The sequence below is a fragment of the Ascidiella aspersa genome, chromosome 6, assembly GCF_963924565.1.
Source record: "Ascidiella aspersa chromosome 6, kaAscAspe10.2, whole genome shotgun sequence".
In the NCBI taxonomy this organism is placed as follows: Eukaryota; Metazoa; Chordata; class Ascidiacea; order Phlebobranchia; family Ascidiidae; genus Ascidiella; species Ascidiella aspersa.
Genome location: NC_139452.1, coordinates 23,402,152 through 23,413,299, shown reverse-complemented (window position 1 = coordinate 23,413,299; position 11,148 = coordinate 23,402,152).

Below are 11,148 nucleotides of genomic sequence, written 5' to 3'. Positions count from 1 at the left end.
AACCAGGTAGTATAAACGTTTAGAGTTGCAAAATGATTCTAAAGATACAAACTCACTGATCACACTTACTTGATTGATTGAGTCGAACGTATTTAGGATAACCGCTTCGTTGTTTCAAAAACGAACTGAAATAACTGGTTCACCACTTTCCAAACTCCATTTTTTAAAATCTTTTGCTGGAAATTTTAGGTATGGAAGAATTCCTAATAAAGGCACCCCTCTTGGTCCTGGAGGAAACCTATTAGGCCTTTTGTACCAGTAAAGGTACAAAGCTGGTAAAACAACCAGCAATATTGTTTTCGCAGTAAGCCATGTTGACAAACTCAGGGCTCAGCCTGTTTGCTGCGCCAGTATTGCTTAGTCATGTCTAGCGGGCGTGTCGGCACTGGCAAAGTGAAAAAGGGAAAAAGTCGGTAGGTCGTGAGCTGAAAACAGGCTGCAATAAAATCTGCACGGGCTTGCTTTTGCAATGCGCGATTTTGTAAGTAGCATTCATTTTGTTCTGCTGTATGACAGAAATTTGATTTCACAACTTTGGCACTATTTCGAAAAGTCTTTCGGTTCATATTTGGGTTCTAAAACAGTTTGAATGATTCCTTTCGGTGTTATGCTGTTAATGGTTCTGTGCGATATATGAGATTTCTTACATATTAAGGTGTTTGATTTGTTAACTTGGAAAAGTTACATGATTGTATGACGTAATGCATATATAATGATATGATATAAACAATATAAAAACATTACATTTACGAAGTCTATATCTTACCATAATGTAGCCTAGATGGACTAATGAGGGGCTCGAATTAGTTTGGTTGAAGTTAGAATCCTTTATTCAACAAAAAAGCGTTCTAAATGACGCTTTTGTTCTGACTTCAATTTTAGGTTGCCTCGCCTACTCGCGAGCCAAGACAAGACGCCACGGGTCGACACCCAAAAAAGTGGCACGCGAGATGGTTTTTCAGGGCACGGCAAATGCCCGCACGTTATATCACGTTAAGGTTAAGAAATTGCAACCATTATATCACTACCATATCATTTACATTTTTATTACATCACTAACACCAACTAAATGGTTGCACACATTTCCAATTCGTTTCACAAATTAGTGTCTTAATTGTGGTTTTAACATTATTTTTGTAGGCGTTCAATTTGTTGTTTACGACTAACCGTTAAATGCCCTAACAGTGGTGTGACGTTTACTGCGTTAAAGCAGGGCATTCTAGCACGTATGTTTTTGTGGGACAACACTTCTAGGTATCGGCTGAAAAGCGTCAAAGTACATTCCAAAACAGCGGGCACAGCATTGTGTTCGCGACAGTTCGTTTTTCAGCAGGCTAGAGTTTCTTTTTAGAATTTAACTTATGAAATTAGGTTAAATAGCGTCTCCCAAGATGCGTAAATTCAATGTCAGATCATTCGTAAATTAGATGTCAGATGGGGCTGCAGAGTCGGACTCGGGACTCGAGTAAGACCGACGTGTGGAGTATCAAATTCGAACTGTAAATTGTTAAGGTGGAATAAAATATGTTGGCATATGTTCTATGACCCTTATGAGTGGATTACCGATTTGCCTATTGCTTGAAACAGCATTTCGTCTTTATTGATGGCCGTGCGCCCCGCCTTAATGCACCACTGCTGCAAGTATGCCACAGCAAAAACGTCGTTATGAATCTATTTAACACTTCATCCGTATACATGCAATTATGCCAAAACCAAAAAAAATAAATATAAATTAAGAAATATCGCAAACTAATGTATTGTATTTAGAACTGTACGATCGTAGCATACGTAAAATTTTAGGTTATCACCCATTCACTTTACTGATTTTGTATTTTTACGGACAAATTATTGCACCACCATTAGGTATAAAATGTATGACCACAGAGCTTAAGTTGTATTTGATGAAGTTGTTTGCCTGCAGGTCGCAAAATCCTGCCCCAGGTAAATTGATTGCCCGTTGCTTTTAAAACGCTTTGGAATGTTGCCTAATTGGTGTGGAAGAATCGGTAAAACGAAAACAGTTACATTAGAAAGAGGTTTTTGATACTTGGTGATCTTAAGTTTGACTGTAGGATGTAGTATTTTGTACGCGTATGGCGAAGAGAGATTTATTAGGTTTTCCGATTTGCCTAATTAGAGTCAGTCTATAGTCAGCGTAAGGTTGTCGTGACACAGGCAAGCCAACATTTTTGCAGTAAGAATATCTTAAGTGAAATCTCTTCGGAGAGTTTAAAGTGAGGAAATCTGTCCGAAACAAATGTAACGCAGGGTCGCTTTTGAAGTTAATGAAGAAGTGCTACATGTCATATAGTGTCAAAGGACCAAGGACGATATATTAAAGCTACAATTTAGCAACTTATAGTGACGCTATAGTCACTGGCGCATTCTATATCGATTTTGGAACATATTTGCTACCTGCTGTATGCCTGAACCGTTATTTTGTTTTATCGAAGATCAACGGGGTCGCAGTCAAAGTCTCCAGGACGTCCTTGAAAAACTCTAGACGATCTACTTTCCATCATATAGGTAAAAATAACTTTGAATAACTAAATATTTTACCTCATTATGTTTTTTTGCATTTTCAAAGGGGTTTAAACCACAATTATAGGGCAAAGTAAATTTAACCCTAAAAAATCTAACTTGATTCGAAAAGTTTTTTATACTAACAAATTGAACGGCATGTATGTGATTGAAATATGCAATTTGATAATTTCCGTGTTTTTCTGTCGAATTGTTTTATTCTTAACAAGTGGTTCTCAACCTTTTTTTTTCGTGGCCCAATTCTGTGGTCCAATAGAATTTTTATGAAAGAAAAAAATGTAAAATAGGTTTAGAACAAAACAGAGCAGAACATATTTCAAAACAGATTATTTGTTCAACCGTGCATTAGTGAGATACTTGCGGCTGAACAAGAAGTTCGCCTCTTTTTAATTCCTCCCTAAGCCATTATTCCTGTAAAATTAAATAAAGTGATACAAGTGAAACTAAATCTAGCTTTTTTAAATTGGTCTGTGGCCCACCTCAAATGTTCTTAATGGCCCATCAGTGAGCCATGGCCAAATGGATGAGAACCGCTGTTCTAAAACAGATAGGCAGCACATATCAATAATTTTGGGGCAAAAGGAAGGTGGCAATGGTTAAGTTTAGCTTTACTTGAATTGCGATTTGGATACTGAACGTTGTGATTTTTTTTAGATGGCGGAACTTCACGCGGCCCAAAGACGTCACGTCATATATGAAAAAGACGCAAATACGTAAGTCTTTTGAGCAATAATGCTAGATAGTACCTCTTTGGTCGCTTGTGGCAGTGTAATTAAGAAAGTTAGCAACTTGACTTTTAAGTGCATTTAAGGCGCCGTTTTCAAATTATTTAATTGAGTTTGTTTGGCATAATGATATGGACTTGCATCTACGCAAATTACCTGGTTTAATTGAATACATTTTATTAAAATTGGGTTATTTCGGTCAATTATTTGATGTAATAAATGTTAACTTGCCATTAGGTTTGTTTTTTATGGTGTGATATGCGAAATATCGCTGATAAAATGTAAAGCGTTCCTTTATTTAATAAACTGAACGTTAATGTTTTATGTTTGATGACAATGCTGTGACTTAGACTTGACTATGCTCTGGCAATATTTTGAGATTTGGCTTGCTGTTGGAAAACTTGCAGTCTCACACTAACCTACTTTAACAGAGACTTAAAATTATAACCTTTTATTTTATCTTCGATTCGTTGCCATATTTTATTAGGCAAAGTAAAATGTCCTTAAAATAGTCAATTTTAAATATGCACTTTGAAAGTTCATCGCTTTCTTTCATCATCGTGTGAAATGGTATTCTCTGTTTATGGCTGTAAGAGTAGCGTTCCAGGGATTTCTATGTTGCAGTACTTAAGATTGAAAGTTATTGCCACAGTATGTGCTCGTACTTTTGTAAATCAAAATAAAGCATTACGTTTATCAAATATTATTTTTCAGCAAATACCTCAGCGCCCCAAATCGCCATCCCCGTATCATCTACACCGCGTCACCACAAGAACCTGAAAAGAAGAATATTCATCACATCATCGTTTATATCCAAGTGACGTAACAATTATTATTTTAGTGGCTGTGGCGCGGGTCAACTTCGATTGTCGGACAAAGCAAAACATTTTTTCCGAGCGCTACTGTTTAAAGCAGCTGTAAATAACTTGCTGCAAACAGTGCGCTTGTTGCTCCATGTCTTTTCATACGTGGGCTTTGCACCTGCAATTTTTTTGCACATAACGCCCATTTGCCTATACGAAATGCGTAAACTTTTTTTGTTCGTTACGTTCCGGTTTCTTGCCTATACGAAATGCGTAAACTTTTTTTGTTCGTTACGTTCCGGTTTCGGTATGACGCAATCGACGCGTCACTTCGTCACGGCTGGATGCGGCGCGTTTTTATTTTGCCGTTTTAACTTTTGGTAAACTTAAGGTTCGACGTTAATTGTAACGGACGATTACGGTTTCTTGCTTATGCGGGTTTTCTGCGCGGCGATATGTATTACGACGTACGTAACGAACTCTTTTGCGAGAAAACAATTTTTAGTTCTCTCTAATCAAAAATATTAGTGTAAGTTTATGTTTCACATATCCTTCAATCGAAGTTGACAAGCACGCAAAATCTGCAAATTTTCATTTGAAATTAACCTTTTTTCTTTATGAAATAGCTATTTTGGAACTGTTAGTCATAATTTGAAAAGAAAATGCAGAATTGCTCCACAGTCACATTTGTTTCTTAATTTTGGTTTATTTTAATCTGATTTAATTTGAGGCTGGCGCCTTTTATGGGCGATTAGTTATTTATCTTTAAAATTCGTTTAAGGGTTCAATTCACTAAAACTTGAATAGACAGATACGGGATAGAGTTAAACAATAAGCGAGCAACGATCAAACACAGGTATAGGGATATTTGCCGCTAGCGTTGCAAGTTCGCCGCGATTTTCGCCTGTGCGTGTAAAGGTAAAACTTTGCGCCTGAATTAAGCTTAAGGTATAAGAAGCCAAGATGAATCTGCACTCAAGTCAAGAAAACAACAAGCCAATTTGAAAGGTGAACTTGTCATTAAATGAACAAGGTGAGCTATATGCTCCTATATTTAGACGCAAACTTCAGGCGATATATTGCGAGTATACTTTTTGTTACAGACCACACAGCTACTCTTTACCTCCACCAGACGGACACCCGATTAAACCCAACCAAGTGTTTTTCCATCTACATCACGGTAAAAAATGTTTCGTGAATTTAAATTTGTTGATCAGCCATAATGTAACTTGTCCGCCCCAGTTTTAGGTTTTTTGAAACAAGGATTAGGTTTCAGTAATATAGTGATGCGGTTTAAGAACACATTTTTCAATAGCATTTAAATAAACGACGTTTCTTTAGATGCAACGTCATTTTTATATATGTCTTGCAAGCGTTTATTTTTTTCTGGTAATTTTGTAACCGAAGGCCGAGTTACTATCATTCATTGCCATTAGGAAATGTTGGACCAAAATAGGGGAGGACTTATTCCTATTTTACTTTATACATAATTGCCAAAAAAAAATTGTCGGTAGAGCAAAATATCTATATTTTGTCCGATCTAATTTATCACGGAATTTAACGGTTGTTGTGGTTGTCTTAATAGATCAAGTCGATCTGCGTCGGAGGGAACGGATACATCTATCAAGAAAGCAGGGGCTATCGTGTTCATGAATATGACTCCAGGTAATTAATGCCTGTATTTGATTACTAATCTGGTTGTCGGACACGGTTTGCGTAAACGACAATGTAGGCTTGCTATGAATGGCGGAAGAGTAGATAGTGCTGGCTATCATTACAAATCTCCACATTTTGTCCGAAGTTCTGATTAAAGGTTATACCTTGTGTCAGGATTGTAAATAACATATGACTATATTAATAATATATTTGCACCATTACGATACTCTTATTTTAATTGTGTGTCTGGATAAAATTGTTTTTGTCTTAATAGATCAAGTCGATCTGCGTCGGAGGGAACGGATACATCTATCAAGAAAGCAGGGGCTATCGTGTTCATGAATATGACTCCAGGTAATTAATGCTTGTATATGATTACTAATCTGGTTGTCGGACACGCTTTGCGTAAACGACAATGTAGGCTTGCTATATTGCAGCAGATTAGATAGTGCTGCCTATCATTACAAATCTACACAGTTTCGGTCATGTGAAAATGCTTGACCGATATATGCGTTTCAAAATGCGAGTTTCTGTCTAGGCAAGTAGTAGAAATAGTTGTTTTGAGGCTAGCCATTATTGCAGTGTACCGTCCTCGGGTTTTGGTCAGCACTAATGTTCAAACTCTTGTTTTTCAGGTACTTAATCAATTGTTTCTATTCAGGCTTAGTTTTCAGTTTTTTGCAGGATGTAGGTTTTGGTTGAACAATGAACATACACGCTGTGTGTATATAGGTTTGTGTAAAAACATTTGTGGCTTACTTTATCGACAAAAAAGAAGCAATAAGGTAATTTATTGTTCTTGAATTCGTACTTGAAAATAATATACTTGGTTTTTGCAGGAACACCGATGTTTTCTTTCACCATGTGTCACAAAAAGTTGGACTTTACTTTCAACCGTCACCGTGAAAAGAACTACAATAAACTTGCAAGCAATAAAACTTTGCATTTCGTTTGTCGTGTTAATTTGTGTTACAGTTTTATCATTCGAGGAGTTTTAGCCAAACAATTTTTAATAAATCTAAATTTAAGCAATAAACCAAACTATATTAAACCAGTAAAACATCTTCATCTAATCAAATTCAAACAATTGGTTCAACTCATTAAAACAATTGCACTAAATATAAATGTTTGAAAACTAAGAGAAAAATTAAACGTGGAAAAGAACGTAAAAGTCTATAAAACAATTTCAGCATCGACTAATTTAATATCATAACCTATGGGATCTAAAATGAAAAATTTATAGATCGAAAATGAAAAATTTTGACTTCAAATAACTTTTCCACACGCAATTGTGACATATAAAGAAAGACTATGCGTGGTTTTAAACAACACAATTGTGTATAGGGGAATGGTGCATGCCTAGGCAGTAGAGGACAATTAAATTATTTTTAACAGCGGGCTGGATGACATACAACGACTGTATTGGAGGGCCGAGTCAAAAACGGGATCTGAAATTCACCTAATACAGGGGTCGGCAACCTTTTTTACTCTGCGGACCGGTTTAAAACTGAATTTTTTTGCGGACCGGCCCTTAAAAAACAACACCGCCGATGTAATTCATCCGGCCCGCCGCCTCTTTGACAAATTAGACACGAGTCTATTTCAAATACTTTTTGACTATTTTAACTACGTATATTGCGAAAAATTTGCTTCGCGCGAATGTTCATTTTATGTCCGGTTTGTTTAAGTTTTGATGCTGCCTTTTTAACTAGATCAGTGATTTTTTACCGTTGCGCCGTGGAAGGCTGCCAAGTGCGTAGCGCAAAATGGGAAAAAGTATTAAAAAAATAGTGGATATATATTTTTTAACATTTTTCTATTTCGGCAATGTAATAAAAACTTGTAAAAAATTTAAAATTCATTCCGGTATACCAAAAAAAATCGCGCTCGCTTGGCTTGCCATGTGCGCCTTGGATTAACTTTAAATGTTATCGCGTTCCCTCAAAGTAGTTTTATTTCATTCGCTTTGCGTCAACACTTTACTGCCTCCTTAAATGTAATTAAAACCGTTTTTAAGTGCAAAATAGATCCGAGACCCGTCTGATTCACAGTTGTTCTAACATTTTAATAACACAATTCTTAGTTAAATTTTTTGCGGCCCGCAGAGACCTTTTTAATTTGTTATTTGCCCGCGACTGGAAAAAGGTTGCCGACCCCTGGCGTAATGCATCTTATAATAGCTCGTTTATAACGTTAAAGTTCGTAAAAAACTGCATAACCTGGTTAAGCAGTTTATGTTAGCAAGAATTTTAATATTAATTGAGACAAAAATGCTCATTGCATATTGCGTTAAGAAAAAAAAATCGTAATCTGATAAGTTTGCATTTTTTAACTTTAAGAGAACACGTGCTCAAGACGCTTTGGTTAAAGAAAACGGAAAAAAGTCGTGAAACAGAGTTTTTTTAAAAACGCATAGGCCTATTGGGAAGTAAACCAAGATTCCTGCTCCGCAGATCAGCTTGATGTGGTAAAGGCCAAAATAGTGTTGGATTGCAAACGCTCTATCCCATCACCTGGTATGAAGTAAGGGCTCACGACATTTTAAAGGGTCTCAGTGTATATAATTCGCGTGACAATTCTACTCGCGCTCAAAGTAAGACGGCCCTCTTGTATATAATTTAGTGTAGGCCTACTAATGGACACAATTAAAAAAAATACCAATTATAGGCCGCTATTCAAATATATTAAGGCTTCCCCACCCAAACTGGATGGTCCCGCGTCCCCAATTTGGGTCGCGACCCCCTGTTTGCGGACCCCTGCTCTATATGCTCACAGCACACTGGTTTGTTTTGCACCTCACGAGTGCTTGAAACTATTTGTGATTTTTCATATACCAATCGACCATGGAGTATATTTAAACGAAAGTTATTGTGATTTGGATATAAAAATACTTTCAATCGTTTTTGACTTTTCCTAGCCTTTTTTCGGCTTTTACGGGTTTAAATCAAAAGTTTTAATCTGGCAACCCTGCTGCGGACCGGTAACGAACTTCTCGCGGACCGGCGGTTGCCGACCACTGACCTAATATATAGCGAATTTTAACGTAAGGTTAGGACGCCTTACAAAGTGGCATTTATTCAATATGATATTATAAAATTAGGCAAAAAATTGGTTTAAAGTATTTGGACCCCACCTACGGCCTGGGGTTTGTTCAGGTCTGATCTAGGGGGTAGGCTACTCCGTTTACGTTGTTAAGAGCATTTCTAGTCCCCACTAACCCCGTGTAGTTTAGTTGGTAGAGATACTTCCCAGGTTTGGCCGGAGGTTGTGAATTTGAACCTGAAGGCTAGTTGTGATCCTTGTCTGCCTGCCTTGCTTGCATCTTAATCGACCGATTCAGTTAATCATTCGAAGTACTGTTATAGATAATATCCTGTCAGCTGGTGTTGGTTTATGGATTATATTGTATGTTCCCCTCTTAATGCAATCTTATTTGGGTAATCAGCAATTCTAAAGGGTCCATTATATACACACCCTTTAGATGCAATATTAATCGTAAAATGCAAACGCTTGTAAAAAAGAAAAAATCGATTAGTTATTAAGCCATATGTGCAGTGTAAATATTTGTTGCAATTAAAAAATCGCAGCAAAAGCTGAATTATTTATTTATTGTTCCGCCTGAATAAAACTTCAAACACCCACGTATTGGTGTTTGCCTACAACTTTTTTAACCTTACTGGAAATCACTTCGTAGAGAAAATGGAAGAAACTGACAAGACATCAAATATGATTAACAGTGCTCAACTCGCCTTTTGTTCTCTGCCCTTATTCCACAAGTTCATATTTCACATATCCACATATAGCCAATGTAGTGGATATATAGAAATCTACTTATTGGGGTGTCATACAACTCACCCACCCACATAACGAACATTTTTTCACCCTATGACATTCCACCTTTATGATTCCTAGTCTTTGTCGGTTCCGACTTACTACGACTCATTAGAGTCGTGACTCCCGAGTCTGGCTCCAACTCCGCATCCCTGATGGGACCGGTATGTGTTTCAAAACTTTTGTAAGTTTTAGATTTAACACGGCTTGTCATGAGGCCTAACGCTTTTTAGGTAACTGTGTTACACTAACAAAAGTAAGAGACAATATAGTAGAGGTAGCTGTTAATAATGACTTGGGGAATCAATAAAAAGGAATGTAAATTTATTGTTCGGCCGCAAGTATCTCACTAATGCACGGTTGAATAAAAAATCTGTTATGAAAAATGTTCAGCTGTGTTTTGTTCTAAACCTATTTTACAGTTTTTTCTTTCATAAAAATTTATTGGGCCACAGAATTTTTTTGCAACGTAAATAGGCCACGAAAAGGTCGAGAACCACCGGTATAGTACTATTAATATTTTTACTTCCGCTCTTAAAAATAAGAGTCTCTTTCGAATCAGGGAATCTTCAGCAGTTGCTTTATTTATATTCTAAAATAAATAAGTGAAGTTTTGTACAGGGGTGGGAAACCTACGACCCCCGGACCAGACCAACGTAAATCATGCGGCCCGTGACTTAATTTACAAACTGGGCACAAGGCCAGTCCTTATAAATATTTTTTTGCCATTTGCGTACATGTGTTCGTGCACCAACTGTAACGTGTAGTCATACAGGCACACATTTAATTGCAAGATAATGGTTATATCTCTAAACAGTCATTGCGGTTGATATAATAAGATTCGTAAAATCTACACAGATAAAATTGAGGGGCCAACAGAGAACTTTTTGAGATTGGTTTTGGCCCTCGACTAGAAAAAGGCTGTCCAGTGCCAACCCTTGTTTAAGTAGCCTACAACAAACAAGCATGCTGTGTATAAAAACTTAAGTTCAGGTATTTAAAAGGTTTTTGTCACCAAATAAAATATTGTTAAATTGGTAAAAAATAAGGGGCTTGTAAAGCAACGGAAATCCAAAAGACCCAAGTTCTTTTCTCTTCCTCTCGTATACGACATTGACCCTATGGCAACATTGCAAAATTTGTTTGAACAAAATGAAAAAAAACTCTGGAATAGACTCCTTGTTACGTGTTTATCAACACTTAAACACCCAAATTAATTAATTGCCATAAGCCAAATCTTAGAGTTCATTAAGTGATTTTACGATGTGATAAATAGGGTTTTAGATTACGCGTTTCAGCTTTCGTTTGCCAAATATGTTCATCAGTTACATAATATCATATTTGATGATGCAAAGTTTTCCGTATTGTTGTGTGTAAAATTCCTAAGTTTTCCTGCTTCAGTTCGCCTCGTTTCAAACTTGACATGTAACCTTTTAATCCCGTAATCTATAACTGTCAGTCTTGTGGGCGATTTTCTCACGTTCTGCAAAACAAGCCACTTGTTTCGCTGGCGTCTGACTCCCGCTACAAATTGGCCTTAGAAAGGCCGCTGTAATGCCTAGCCATGTTTTCAGAGTGCCGGCCAGTCTTAT